The sequence below is a fragment of the Erythrolamprus reginae genome, chromosome Z, assembly GCF_031021105.1.
Source record: "Erythrolamprus reginae isolate rEryReg1 chromosome Z, rEryReg1.hap1, whole genome shotgun sequence".
Classification (NCBI taxonomy): domain Eukaryota; kingdom Metazoa; phylum Chordata; class Lepidosauria; order Squamata; family Dipsadidae; genus Erythrolamprus; species Erythrolamprus reginae.
Genome location: NC_091963.1, coordinates 104,030,970 through 104,047,187, shown reverse-complemented (window position 1 = coordinate 104,047,187; position 16,218 = coordinate 104,030,970).

The following is a 16,218-nucleotide window of genomic DNA, read 5'->3' as shown; positions in this document are numbered from 1 at the left end:
GTGATGCCCATCCTAATCAGTCAATAAAAGAAGATTATATTCAGAATATTCTGCAAAAAGGATGTTTTTTTCTTGAGAAGAGGGAAAGATTGAAAATAAGATATTCATTATTTCATAGAAACATGAGAAAGTTCTGGTCTGCATTCTAAGTTCATTCAGACCAGCCACACTTGTCTCCATGAGTATCACAGAAAATTACCGTGTTCCAGGAAGCACCAGTACATCTTTTTCTTGAGCTGAATATTAAATGAATTCAAGTTGCCCAATTATTTCGCTTTGAATGTTTTTTCCAGCAAGATTGCTAGTCATGCCATAACAAAAGCATTCTGTAAAGATTTAGTTGAAGAAAAAACAAGCTCTGGGTTTTTAACCCTCCACATCCAGGAGACTGTTGATGTGTTATCTCTGGGTCTCTGTTGGGTAGCACTTCTCCAGAAAGAGCTAGTGTGCAATTTGGGGTGGTTCTAGACTTGTAGCACTTGCTGAAGGAGCAGGTGGCTAATGTGAATAGCGGGGTGTTGCATAAATACTCCTTGTATTCACTATCAGTTGTGTCCATTCCTGGACTCGAAGGCCTTGTTCCTGGTTATTCATACCTTGGTCCAGTTGGACTACTACAGTGCATTCTTCATGGGGCTGCTGTTAATGAATGCATGCACATGTGTATATACACATATAATAAATTATTTATTATTTATTTATTATTATATTATATTATATTATATTATATTATATTATATTATATTATATTATATTATATTATATTATATTATATTATATTATATTATATTATATTATATTATATTATATTATATTATATTATATTATATTATATTATATTATATTATATTATATTATATTATATTATATTATATTATATTATATTATATTATATTATATTATATTATATTATATTATTATTTATTGCTACCCTATTGCTCACCTTTATCTCCTATACCTTTCTTCTATTCCTATATCTCTTCTTCTATTCTTTCATTGATATGTTCTATTCCTATATCTAACAACAACAACAATAATAATAATAATTTCTTCTGAGGGTTCAGAAAGACTTCTTTTGTATTATGCCAAGAGATTTTAGAATATTATAGAATATTATAGAATATTATAGAATAGAATAGAGTAGAGTAGAGTAGAGTAGAGTAGAATAGAATTTTATTGGCCAAGTGTGATTGAACACACAAGGAATTTGTCTTGGTGCATATGCTTTCAGCGTACATAAAAGAAAAAGATACATTTGTCAAGAATTATGTGGTTCAACACTTAATGATTGTCATAGGGGGTCAAATAAGCAATGAAGAAACAATCAATATTAATAAAAATCTTAGGATACAAGCAACAAGTTACAGTCATACAGTCCTGAGTGGGAGGAAAAGGATGATAGGAATGATGAGAAAAACTAGTAGAATAGAAGTGCAGATTTAGTAGAAAGTCTGACAGTGTTGAGGGAATTATTTGTTTAGTAGAGTGATGGCGTTCAGGAAAAAACTGCTCTTGTGTCTAGTTGTCTTGGTGTGCAGTGCTCTGTAGCGACGTTTTGAGGGTAGGAGTTGAAACGGTTTATGTCCAGGATGTGAGGGGTCAGTAAATATTTTCCCCGCCCTCTTTTTGACTCATGCTGTATACAGGTCCTCAATGGAAGGCAGGTTGGCAGCAATTGTTTTTTCTGCAGTTCTGATTATCCTCTGAAGTCTGTGTCGGTCCTGTTGGGTTGCAGCACCAAACCAGACAGTTTAAATGCAAAGACTGGTCACGAAGTTGCTTTTGCATCTCCATTATAACTGCAAACGATTGCTAAATATGTCAGCTGCCAAAACATTTCTTAAAATAATTATATTATTTCTAAAGTGATTTCTGGCACAAGTGTAGGTAAGAGCGAGAATGTGGAAGTTAGTCACCTGAATAATATTTTTTTAATTGTGGCAATAATAAGCTTCAGCCAACCAATTATTTGGTTTTCCTCTAAAAGACTGTATAACCAATTTAAATGATTCTTATTGCTTAATATAGCACATCCATTCTTGGACAGATATAAATGTTTTCTCTCTGTTAAATAAAAACTTAAGAAGCATTATGCTTATGAAATTGGATATTTATCACACTGAACAAGAACGGTACTGAGAAAAAAATCTAGATATTGGCTAGTGGCCTCTAGTTATACAAAATAAGCAAGGTGCTATTATGTTAACTATTCAGGATACAGATCATAATGTCTATACAGTTTCCAGCCTCATTAATCAACAGCTTTTGAATTTTGCTCTAAACAATATAGTACCAATTCTTCTGCAGAAAATGAGATGGATTTTTTTTTAAACAACAGGCCAAGTTATCCATTTATCATAACATCAGGTTTCTAATTTGCTTCTTTCAAAGTTTCTAGTTTTGTATAAAAAGTATACTAGGTTTTGCAATCTATTTTCACCACAGGCTTTTAGTGAAACTTTTGAAATACAACCCTGTCTATTAGTTGTAAGGAGGCAAACATCTTAAGTAAGCCGAGCTTCTAATAGATATAGACATTTTCTGATAAATATAGATGCTGATAAGTAAGATTGCAGAATATTCTTCCAGCTAAAGTATACTATGTTCAGGCTAGATTTATACAGGATTATCAAGCCAGTAATAATAGATTTTTAACAGAAATCCTTGCTTTAACCTAAAAAAGATTGGGTTGCGCCAGTATTTGTTTATTTATTTGTCATTTGTTGAGGGAAGTAAACATGCTGGCAAGGAAGAATAATTTCAAGCAAACGTGGTTAAAGTTTTTGGAGTAGCTCTAAAGTTCTTAATATAATTTCTAGGGTCCGTTTTCCTTTTCTGTTATTTCCTTTGCCTATTTGCGCTATGTTGTGTTGATCCTTTAAAGGAGTGGTCATCAAGTGGTGGTCCATGGTCTGTGAGAAAATTTTGGTGGTCTGCCGAAAATTTATTTGCATTTTTTTATGTTGCACTAAATCAGGGGTCCTCAAACTACTGCCCCGAGGGCAGATATGTGCAATGGACATTTGTGTTGCTGCAGAGAGTTTCTGCCTTTGGGGTCTTTTTCTGCAGGTCAGAAGAAGGCAGAAATTTTGACTTGCGGTCTGCTTCCGCCTCATGGTGCAGGCCTTTGAGTGAAGGCGGGAGGGAAGAACCACTAGTGGCAGAGAGCCAGAGGGCTTTGTTCCAGTGGCCTGACCACCTCAGCCTCCTGAGTCTCCAGGTGCCGGCACTTGGTTTTGCACTCCCACAGGTCTTCCCTATGCTTGGAAAGCCTATGCTCATAGTGCTCAGAGAGGTGTTTCTGATGAGCCTCCTTCTCAGCCAGCTCCAATTTGAACTGAACCAGCTGTTTTGCCAAGTATTTGTCATGGTGGCTGCTCAGCTCCATCAACTGTTTCCTGGAACTCTGGTGGGCAGGAAGGAAGTGGCTGGGACGGGAGGGGCAAGTAGAAGCCAGTGAGATCTCCCTCGATGTTAATGACATTGAGTTGGCCATGCCCATTCTGCCATAAGAATCCCAGCGACCGGTTAGGTCCCACAGAGTTGGCCTTCTCCGGGTCCCGTTGACTAAACAATGTTGTTTGGCAGGACCCAGGGGAAGAGCCTTCTCTGTGGCAGCCCCGACCCTCTGGAACCAACTCCCCCCGGAGATTAGGATTGCCCCCACCCTCCTTGCCTTTCGCAAAGTTCTTAAAACTCACCTCTGCCGTCAGGCATGGGGGAATTGAGACATTTCCCCCAGGCTTATATAGTTTTATGTATGGTATGCTTGCGTTGAATGGTTTTTAAATTAATGGGTTTTTAGATACAAATCTAATATTGTATATTGTATACTGTTTTGTTATTGTTGAGAGCCACCCCGAGTCTGTGGGGAGGGGCGGCATACACATCAAATCAAATCAAATAAATAAATAAATAAATAAATTTTAAATTATGAATTTATTGGTCCCTGAGGTCCAAAAGCTTGGTGACCCCTGCTTTAAAGCAGTTGTTCTATTAGTATTTTTCCTTTATTGACTTGTTCAGCAGGGTAAAATAATTTTACATAAAAAACAACAGCAAAATAAGCAAGTAAAACCAGAAATATGTATTAATTTTATAGAGATTATGGTTTTTCTAGTGCAGTGGTTCTCAACCGTTCTAATGCTGCGGCCCCTTAATACAGTTCCCCATGTAGTGGTGACCCCCAACCATAAGTCTAGCTCCAATTCTCCCAACAGAGCTTTAAACTGATTGGCAGGAAGTTTAGAGGGACACCCCCATGATTGGTCGGATTGTAAAAATATGTTCCAAGGTGCAAGAATAGAAGCTTTAGTTCCTAAAAACATGGAAAATTTGTCTTTTCCCTTGGTCTTAGACGACCCCTGTGAAACGGTTGTTCGACCCCCAAAGGGGTCCCGACCCCCGGTTTGAGAACCACTGCTCTAGTGCAATATTCAATATATACTGTTTGCAGAGATCTGCAAACAGTATATGTTGAATATTGCACTAGAGAAACCATAAGTAAACCTTCGGGATCCTGTCAATTCAATTCCGTAAGAGTGGCAGGTGGGAAGGAACCTATTGAAAGCCACAAAAATAGGAAGAAAAAGATGTTCTGCAGGGTACATTTCCTATTATATCATTATCAAGAACAAATGATGAAATTGATGGGACAATATGCTCACACTCATTCCTCCTTAGTTCCGTGTGAAGGTATTTGTAACTGATGAAATGCAACTAGATGCATTGCAGGTGCGTTTTTTATTATAATAGATCATAATCTCTGTGGACTTGATGAAGAATGGAGGGCAGTACCTCGGAAAAAAATTGAATTATTGAAATTTAATGGATGTTTTTTAACAAATGTTCTCAATCGTTATCTATTTTATCTGTTCCAGACGTTTTCCACTTGTGAATCTTTTTGGATATTCCCCTTTTCTTAACCCTAACCTCTGCCCATTTCTGTTTTCACTGGCATTGCTATTTCTGCACAAAATCATACATTCAGTTTAATCCAAAGCAGTGGAAGGAAACCATGAAGGTGTGTAGCCACTGAATTTATTACATAATATTCTGAAGCACCAGGGGAATTCACAAATTCTCCCCTTTCTCTAGCAAATGTAAGTGTAATAAGGAGTCTTTTCAGTTTTCATATTATTTGTGATAGGAATATCAGGAATCAGAGAATGAAATAAATAATCAAGCAGAGATCAACTGTTTCTTTATTTGATGGCTTTCCTATTTCAGGTTAGCAGTTTACATAACACCATTAAAAGCTAAAGCGGAAGCTCTTCCATTAAAGATCAGTATGAATTACAAATAAAAAACATTACTTATTTGTTATCTCAGTGCAGCTTTCTTCCCCATTTATATATCTGTTTTCATACAGGCAGGTCTTAACAAGGTTTTTTTTTTATGACTACATCTGCTATCCCAGTGTTTCTCAACCTTGGCAACTTGAAGATATCTAGACTTCAACTCCCAGAATTCCCTGGCAGAGGAATTCTGGGAGTTGAAGTCCAGATATCTTCAAGTTGCCAAGGTTGGGAAACACTGTCATATTCTACTAATGATTCTTGATTGGAGAATGTCATTGTCTGCATTTTATACTTTCATTTCTGTGTGGATGTGTTCCTCTATGCCAGTGGTTCTCAAACCTGGGATCAGGACCCCTTTGGCGGTTGAACGACCGTTTCACATGGGTCGCCTAAGACCATGGGAAAAGACAAATTTCCTGTGGTGTTAGAAACTAAAGCTTCTATTCTGGTGCCTTGGATCATATGTTTACAATCTGACCTATCAGGTGTTTACAGTGAGGGTAGCCCTCTGACTTTCCTGCCAATCATCTTAGAGCTATGTTGGGAGAATTGGCAATAGACTTATGGTTGGGGGTCACCACAACATGAGGAACTGTATTAAGGGATCGCGGCATTACCTCTGGAACCGCTTTCTACCACACAAATCCCAGTGGCCGATAAGGTCCCACAGAGTTGGCCTTCTCCGGATCCCATTGACAATGTCGTTTGGCAGGCCCCAGGGGAAGAGCCTTCTCTGTGGCGGCCCCGGCCCTCTGGAATCAACTCCCGTCGGAAATTCGAACTGCCCCCACCCTCCTTGTCTTTTGCAAATTACTTAAGACCCACCTGTATTGCCAGGCATGGGGAAACTGAGACACCTCCCCCAGGCTTTTATATTTTGTGTTTGGTATGTGTGTTCTGCATGGTTTTAAATGATGGGGTTTTAGATGTTTTTAATATTAGATTTGTTTCATTGTAATATTGTTTTATTATTGTTGTGAGCCCCCCGAGTCTTCAGAGAGGGGTGGCATACAAATGTAATAAATTATTATTATTATTATTATTATTATTATTATTATTATTATTATTAAGGTTGAGAACCACTGCTCTATGCATTATCATAAGAAATTCTGTTCTTCAAAATTTGATTCTGAGCCCAGAAATAAAGGTAGTACATTCTTGTATATGTGAATTCATCTATTTATTTATTATTTATTAATTGGACTTTTATGCCGCCCCTCTCCGAGGATTCCAGGCATAGAATAAAACATAGAATAAAACAATGTATAACATTTTAGATCCAATTAATTAAATATAAAATCTAAAAACTCAAGCTATAAAAAGCAGTCATTCCCATTCAATCAACTTTCTCTCAGCATATTCATTGACAAGGGGGCAGAATCTAATAACCCAAAGCTTGGTGGCATAAATGAGTCTTAAGACTCTTGCACAGAAGGCAAGGAGATTGGGGACAATATTTATTTGTCTGTTTGTGTATATTTGTTTTTTCTCTAGAGTTTTCTATCATTATTTCTAACCAGCATTAAGGAAATTATTTGGATAGATATGCTTGTTAGGTATTTCATTATCTTCTCTGGGGATTAAGATAGCATAAATGATTTATATAATAATAATAATAATTATTATTATTATTATTATTATTATTATTATTATTATTATTATTATTTATTAGATTTGTATGCCACCCTTCTCCGAAGCCCCACAATAGCTCTCGCGGCCGCGTTCTGCACAACCTGAAGTTTCCAAACACTTTTCAAAGGTAGCCCTATGTAGAGAGCATTGCAGTAATCGAACCTCAAGGTGATAAGGGCATGAGCGACTGAGCAATGATTCACTGGCCAAATAGGGCCGCAACTGGTGCACCAGGCGAACCTGGGCAAATGCCCTCCTCGCCACAGCCGAAAGATGGTGTTCCAATGTTAGCTGTGGATTGAGGAGGACGCCCAAGTTGCGAACCCTCTCTCAGGGGGTCAATAATTCCCCCCCCCAATTAATTATTTAATTAATTGTTATTAATGTTAATGGTTATATTTACAATTACCGTAAGTGACCAAACATTCCCCACCAAACTTTTACTAATTTCACCACACAGTTGAAAATCTGTTGTTTAATCAGTAGAATTAATCTTAAACAATTCTCATATATGTCAAAGAATTCACTGTTTACTTTAGAAGTTTGTGTTAGTTTATTGATTAGTCATGGCAATATTAAAAATATAAAAGAAAAATAAAATACAGGATATAAGTCCAGGTCATCTAGTTCAAGGGTTTCCAAGCAGGAAACCCTACATCTGTCTCTACCTAGAATCGAACTCACAACCTCCTGAATGTAAGGCAAGAGCTCCACCTCTAGGCCAAATACATCACTTTTACAGGATACCCCAATCTGCTTGAAATAACTGATCTTTCAGTCAACTGACTTGTTCAGCTCATAATGTATAGATTAGAACCAAGGAGGAAATAGGACAATCTGCAAGTTAGATCCCTATGGCTCATCTTTCCATAGGAGTGTTAAGTATTTAGGCCTAAGAGTGACATAGAGTTCAAATAAATTATGAAATAACTTCAATGGCTAGGACACCACATAAACATAGAAACATGGAAGATTGACGGAAGGAAAAGACCTCTTGATCCATCTAGTCTGCCCTTATGCTATTTCTTGTATTTTATCTTAGGATGGATATATGTTTATCCCAGGCATGTTTAAATTCAGATACTGTGGATTTACCAACCACGTCTGCTGGAAGTTTGTTCCAAGCATCTACTACTCTTTCAGTCAAATAATATTTTCTCACATTGCTTCTGATCTTTCCCCCAACTAACCTCAGATTGTGCCCCCTTGTTCTTCTGTTCACTTTCCTATTAGAAACACTTCCCTCCTGAACCTTATTTAACCCTTTAACATGTTTAAATGTTTCAATCATGCCCCCCCTTACTTCTGTCCTCCAGACTATACAGATTAAGTTCATTAAGTCTTTCCTGTCAATACCTTTTTGTAGGTGAGGTCTCCAGAATTGAACAAAATATTCCAAATGTGGTCTCACCAGCACTCTATACAGCGGGATCACAATCTCCCTCTTCCTGCTTGTTGTACCTCTAGCTAGGCAGCCAAGCATCCTACTTGCTTTCCCTACTGCCTGACAGCACTGTTCACCCATTTTGAGACTGTCAGAAGTCACTACCCCTAAATCCTTCTCTTCTGAAGTTTTTGCTACAATACTCAGATTGAGGGTTCCTTTTCCCCAAGTGCATTATTTTACATTTGGAAACATTAAACTGCTTTGACCACTTATCTGATGCCTATCACCCCCACCTTACTATCCTATTGTCCACATTTATCTGTACTTACTTTGCTTATGTGTATGTTTATATCTATACCTGTTATCTTATACATGTTTGACAAACAAACAAATAAATAAAATAAATAAATAATTTTTCAAACAGTTTTGTTCTTGTCCAACCAATTTAAAAGATATATTTGTTACCAATAACTCTATTTCAGTATGAGTATTGATAACTAAGACTTAAAATTTGACAGTAAACACTGGTTAGAAAAGACATGCTACAAAATAATTTTGTTAAGTCAACTTACTCAGGAATTGGAGTGAGTGGTATGCATTCATTCCACTAAATATATTTTTGGGTAGCCTATGAGGATCTATTGAATGGATTCTCTGGCAGCATGTGAATACTTCAATTGTTAGTTGGGTATATATGGAATGGTTACTTATTTCTGCTCTAACTGCAGGGGCTGATGTGTCCTTATCAATACACTTCTTAAAAAGCAGGTCTATGTTAAAATGATGTGGCTTTTGTAAGACTACATAATTCCACACCATAACCCTGAATACTTTTATTATCTGGACATGGTACCTGGGTAGCTATAACTAGATAGTTGATATAGATCATTGATAAAGATAATTTGTAATTTTTTTAGTACTTACTTTGACCCTTTCTGAGCTTTTTAAATGATTTACCCATGACTCTGCATTGCTAAAACCACAAAGAACTCACTTATTCAATAGACTCATCATTCACCTGCTAATTATATTTCATGCCTTTCTGCTAAATACCATCACTTTAGATTTGATTTTATTGATGTTTAATAAATTAAGAGCACAGTAGGTAATTAGCTTTTGCAACAGCTTTCTTGAGCCTTTTTGAGAGTGTGCCACTAGAAACATGTCAGCAACATGTAGATGGATATTAATTAAATTATCATGGATCTTCATCATATGAGTGTCTGAAGCATATAGAAAACCTGGAATATCATTGACACAGAAGTTAAAAGGCATTGGGACTGGAGATGCAACCCTATTTAATGCTTTTATGGGAGGGAACACTTGGAATATGGTCTTTCAAATGAGTGTTTGAGTAGGAGATCTTAAATAAGAGTAAGGTTATAGCAGGGTGGCGCAGCAGGTAGAGTGCTGTACTGCAGGCCACTGAAGCTGACTGTAGATTTGTAGGTTAGCAGTTCAAATCTCATCACCGGCTCAAGGTTGACTCATCCTTCCATCCTTCCGAGATGGGTAAAATGAGGACCCGGATTGTGGGGGCAATATGCTGGCTCTGTTAAAAAGTGCTATTGCTAACATGTTGTAATCCGCCCTGAGTCTAAGGAGAAGGGTGGCTTAAAAATCAAATGAATGAATGAATGAACAAATGAACGAATGAACGAACGAACGAACAAACAAACAAATAAATAAAGGTTTTGGGTTCCATATTTAAGTTGGCTAACTTCTTCCACAAGATGTTTTTGTAGAACCAAAAGCCACACAGAGATCTATGAAGGCAATAAACAGCTTCTTGACATTAGTTGTTTTGTTATCAGATGGTATAAAATAAAATAATTATCTATTGTGGAGCAAAGATATGTGTGGTGATAGATATGTGTTCAGTAGAACTATTTCAGAGAATTTACATAAAAATTCTACAGCTAAATAATGGGGGGAATCATACCTGGGGGCCAATTCCTATCTCTGCCACTCCAGCTTTGTCTTAGCAAGTGTAATTAATCTTCCCAAAATCCATCATTCAGTTTTATATTTCCTTGCAGGAATAGTCCAAGATCTAAGACCTGGCAAATGAATCTTTACTTCATCTGTAGACAAACAGGTCCCTTAGAATTGTACTTATCCATTACTCTGTTTTTTCCAGCCAGTGATATTCTTGGTCAGTAACTGGACTAAATATTAGTGGCGATGATTGAGAAGGTATGGAAATTTGGGTTAAAAACCCATGAACTTTTTTAGTAATTCAATGGAAGCAGAGTTATTCCTCACACATACATACATACATACAACACACATCAGACCCCCACAGAGTGGTTTAAAATTTGTCTACCTTCAACACTGTCTTGGCTGTTATATAAGCTCAGCAAGTTTTGATGTGAGCAGCAATTTGAGTGGTATGTTTTTGCAGGTTCTCAGAATCCAAATCAAAGTCCAAAAAAAAGATACTTTATTTCTAGATAAGGATGATTTTTTTTATTCAAATGCTTTCCTTAGATCATTTTGAAGTGCTTCATAAGTTGTAGCCCCAGCTAGTGTTTTTGGGTTTGTACTGTATCTATTTTTGGAAGTATTAGTCTAAGAATGAGTTCCTTATAACTCAGTTCTGCCCCAAGACCATCCTCACCTAGTAAATGAGGTCACCAAGAGTTGAGTTGCGCAAACAAGAACGGAACTTTCTTCCATATGTGGTGGACTTGTCAAAAAATAAAAACATTATGGATTAAAATCAGAAGCTGGATCTACGAAATCACGAAAATTAATCTTCCACTCAAACCAGAGATTTTCCTACTAGGGATAATAGAGGCAAAACTCAAAAAAGAAGAATACTACTTAATTCAACATATTGTAACAGCGAGTAGAATCACTATAGCCCAATATTGGAAAAAAGAAAAAGTACCAACAGATAGAGATCTGATTAAGAAAATGTTAGACTGCGCTGAATTTGACTCTTTAACCCAAAAAATGAAAAACAATAGGAAAACACAAGAAATAGATACTTGGATCAATTTCTACAACTGGATTAACGTCAGGGAGAGAGAGAAAGAAAACCCGAAATGAACAAAAAATAAAATAAATTTGGATACACAAAAACATCACAAACAGAGAAAAATTAATATTTTTATTCATTCGTTGATTCCTTTTTAGAGATTAAAATTAATTATAATTATGACAATAATAATATAAAATGTAATACTTAGAAAAGAAAAAACTGAGATAAACAATTGTATAAATGTATAGATAGAGAACATCGCTGTTACACAACACCGGGAAAATAAATTTAAAGCATAGCTGCAAACTGGCAGCCGGGGGAGGGAGGGGGGAGGATGGGTGTATGTTTGATGTAACTAAAAACAACAATTGTACTCACATTCCTTGAACAATCTGTTATGTCAGTGTATTGTTTTATATCTTGTAAATACTCAATAAATATTATTATTTTTTTAAAAAGAGTTGAGTTGCATTTTACTTCCCCTTGTCAAACTTTATTTTATATCTGTTACTTACATTTCTGTGTATGGTGTCATTATTTAAATCTGGCAATAGGGGAGGTGAGGAAAAAGCTATTCCCCAAAACTCTTTGTTGTTCTCTTCCATGTCCATATTACATGGTGAATTCAAACAGGGAATAAATCAGCAAATAGTGTGGTTTTTTTCAAAATAGACATTATTTTCTTGACCATCTCTTTTAGAGGTTTAACAGCTTTACATATTGATGCTAATAATCCCCTCAGATCACCAAGCTTTTTTGTAATACCCATTTCTTAAATATCTGACAAGATACTGAAAGAGTTAATAAGATTTATTTTTAAGGGTTTTTCAGAAAACTGATCTGTTGTGAGAAAGACAGATTGTTTATTCAAACTCTCTCTTGTCAAGGACATTGGTGATAGTCTTTGGGACTACCAACTTTTTTGTTGTTGTAATTCAACTTTAAACATAAACATTCTTATTGCCAGATGGGTAATTAATGGACTTTCTGCTTCTATGTAGGACACACATAATGGGAAGATGTCCAATTTGCTCCAGCTAGGCTTCAGGATAACATCCTGGAAATAATAAAGTGTTTGAATGAAAGAAGGATTATTTAGAGTTTCTCCTGTATGGGAACCATTAAACCTTTTGCAAATTAACCAACTCCCTTTCACAGCTATTAGCAGAGGAAGGGAGAAAATGGCTGAACTTCTGGATTCCCATTTTTTCTCTACAGTATTTACTCTGCCATTTTGGAATTTGTAGTGTCACCAGATCTGGCCATAAATAGCAATTATGTTTTGCTTGTATTTTATGCAATGCTTCCTGGGAGGGTGAAACTAGATCTTTTAGCTCAGTGTTTTTCAACCAGTGTGCGGTGGCATGGTCAGGTGTGCCGTGAAGCTCAGAGAAAGAAAACAAGAGAGAGAGAAAGAGAGAGAGAGAAAGAGAGAAGGAAAGAGCAAGAGAGAGAGAAAGCAAGAGAGAGAGCAAGAGAGAGAAAGAAAGCAAGAGAGAAAGAAAGAGAGGGAGGGAGGGAAGGTGGGAGAGAGAAAGACATAGAGGGAGGTAGGGAGGGAGAAAGAGAGCAAAAAAGAGGAGAGAAGGAAGAAAGAAAGAGGGATGGAGAGAGAAAAAAGGAGGGAGAGAAAGAGGGAGAGAGAAATAGAGCAAAAGGGAGGAAGAGAGAGAATTTTTTTGTCCAAACTTTTTTTAGCTGCCCCCCCCCCCTTCAATGTGCCCTATGGTTTTGTAAATGTAAAAAATGTGTCGCGGCTCAAAAAAGGTTGAAAATCACTGTTTTAGCTTATTCTCTCTCTCTCTTTCTTTCTAGGTTCCAAATTAGGATCTACTCCTTTCCACAACTATTATCTGCTTTTGAATTACAGTTGTCTCTGCATGAGCTTGTTTTAACTGACACTGCAGCAGTACTTGGATGACTGTGTTTAAGTTTAATACAAGTATTTTTTTTAGACTATTCACTTTATTGTTAACTAGCCAGAAGCTCAGAAATTGACAATACTGTTCCTGCCATCAATAGGCATTGTCTGGTTATGAAGTCAGTAATATTTTTGTTGTGTATGTCCTCATTGCATAAGCCTTTCAGTACTTGGACAACTAGCTGAGATCTGAAAAGAGGAGAGAGGCAGAAATACCAAAAGGTTTGGAGTGCTCTATCTCTGCTTGTAGATCCAATTCTAGGGGGTCACATCTGTTTGAGAGGCTACCAGGAAAAGTAGGAGAATTTTGGTTATGTACAATGAGTGACTGTTTACTTTTTAGATATCTATCAAATTTTAACTGTTTAGTAGGTTTAAGTGAAGTCTGAGAGGCAGAATATGAATGCCGCCTTTTTTTTCCTGCTCCCTATAGCTAAGATGAAACACCGGTCTCCTATAAAAATTGTAAAAATACATGTCTCTAACAGAAGAAAAAAAAGATGAAAATTAAATAAAATATAGTAAAAGAGCTAGTTAAAAATTAAAAGAGGCTTTATAGTAGCTCTTAACAAAAGATGCTACCTCTGTGCCATCTTTCTGAGCTCCCAGACTGGTTTGTGGATAAATATTGGCTAAAACAAAAAAATAAAACTTTAAAAGTTTGTTTTGGATGAAGCAACAATCTGACATCACTTTAAGAAGTATTCTCTCTTCTGATACTCAATAGGGTTTTTGAAGGATTTATGTAATACTAATAATTGTTAAATCAACTGCCTGATCTTTTAAAAATTTGACAAATAACAGGAGAGTGATCTGTAGATTAAATGGCTCTTTGGTCTGAAAATCCAGTAGGATTTTTCTGATACTTTTATGTTTGGAGAAATATTAGACATAAACATTTCAGATAATTAGGTACAATCACATTTTTTTAATTTGTTTTGTGCATTACACAATAATACACAAGGGTTATAGAGGATATATATGAGTATAATGTATCAAAGAGAGTATAGAAGAGAAATATAGGAGTAAAATATAACTAGAGATAATAGCAGAAAATATAAGAGATAAAAGAGATAGAAGAGAAGATATATGAAATATAGGAGAGACTATAGGACAGGGAATGGTAATATTTAGGGGGTGTCAGGTTTCCAAACATTAGGGGTACTCAAAAGTTGTAACCTGCTTTGAGGATTGTAAAAATATTTTGGTTACTTAATATAATTTAGATGTGTTTGGTAAAGTAACTACATAAATATCGTAAGTTTTTAACATTTTGTTTATATATTATGCTTCTCTGCAAGTAATTTGTTTGTTTGCTTGCACGCATGCATGCTTGCTTACTTGCAAAAAAAATATCCAGTGATGAATTATAAAACTTTAGCACTGTAAAGCTTCAGCTAAAACAAAACATTATCAGAGTGCAAGGACAGGAGTATTGAGCCCAGATCTTTGGAAAATATTCTGGGTTCCAGAATTTTGCCAAATGAACAGACAGAACATATTTTTGAGGTCAGCATCTTCCATAATATGGGGTAACCAGAGAAAAGGTCCTATCTTCTTTCCTACATTCATTTAATCTTTCATGGAGGTGGAACATTAACCTGCACTTTGTATAGATAACCTCACAGGATTGCAGAATCGTGATGTAAATTATTCTTCGTGTAATCTAATGCTATGTAATAATTTATTTATTTATTTATTACTTAGATTTGTATGCCGCCCCTCTCCGAAGACTCGGGGCTTTACATGTAAATACTTTTGAACTGAGCTTAGAAGCCTACTGGTGATCAGTGCAACAGTAGAGGGTTCTAAAACCCTTTACTATGGGTTTGCACACACACTTGCGAGTGCGCACAACACTTCTGTGCATGCGCAGAAGTGTTCCAGGTGGATGGACGGAGCCTCCCACTGCCAGTGCTAACGGTTCTTAGAACCGGGCCGAATCAAAAGCAACCCACCACTCCAATACAGTGACTAAAGAAACTACTTTAGATCAGCCTGCGATGTTGAGGGAAGAACCCACCCAAAGTGTTCAATAGCTCTAGGGCAGTGATGGCGAACCTTTTTTTCCTTGGGTGCCAAAAGAGTGTGTGTATGCACTACTCGCATGCGTGAGTGCCAACACCCATAATTCAGTGCCCGGGGAGGGCAAAAGCAGCTTCCCCCACTCCCGGGAGGCCCACTGGAGGTCAGAAACGGCCTGTTTTCCAAATTCAGGTGGGCCCACTAGGCTCGTGTTTCACCCTCCTCAGGCTCCAAAGGCTTCCCTGGAGCCAAAGGAAGGTAAAATGCCCTTCTCCATCTCCATCTCCCCAGAGGCCCTCTGGTAGCCAAAAACACCCTCCCAGAGCCTCTGTGTGAGCCAAAAATCAGCTGGCCAGCACACACATTTATATTGGAGCTGAGCTAGGGCAATGGCTCACATGCCAGCAGATATGGCTCCATGTGCCACCTGTGGCACCCATGCCATAGGTTTGCCATCACTGCTCTAGGGAAATAAAATCGGTGTCATTAGATGTTACTGGGTTAATTATCACCAGGAGGTAGGTTAATGGAGGGATGTCCTTCAATACAGTGTCCCTAGTAATGAGATCAAAATATCAATGGTAGTCCAAAAATTCCAAAGAGGCCTATGCCTAAACCTAGATGTTAAATGTGCTGTATGTGTATCCAAACATAATATTGTCATAAAGACATTTTGATTGAAAACCAATGTTAACTACAAATTTATTTTTAATTTGCATTCAACATTATGAAATATATCCCACTATGCACATATACTGTGTAAGGGGGGAAAGGGATATAAACATTACCATGAGGTTTAACCATTATGATAATCAAAACAAATACTGAAGTTACTTCTCATTCTAATATTTTGAATCTAGTTAATAAAAGACCCTGACATACTTTGGAATTTGCAATGTTGCTTCAAGGAATACACTCTGAATAGTGAAATACCCCTAAATAATTCCATGCTAATTGAGCATACTCT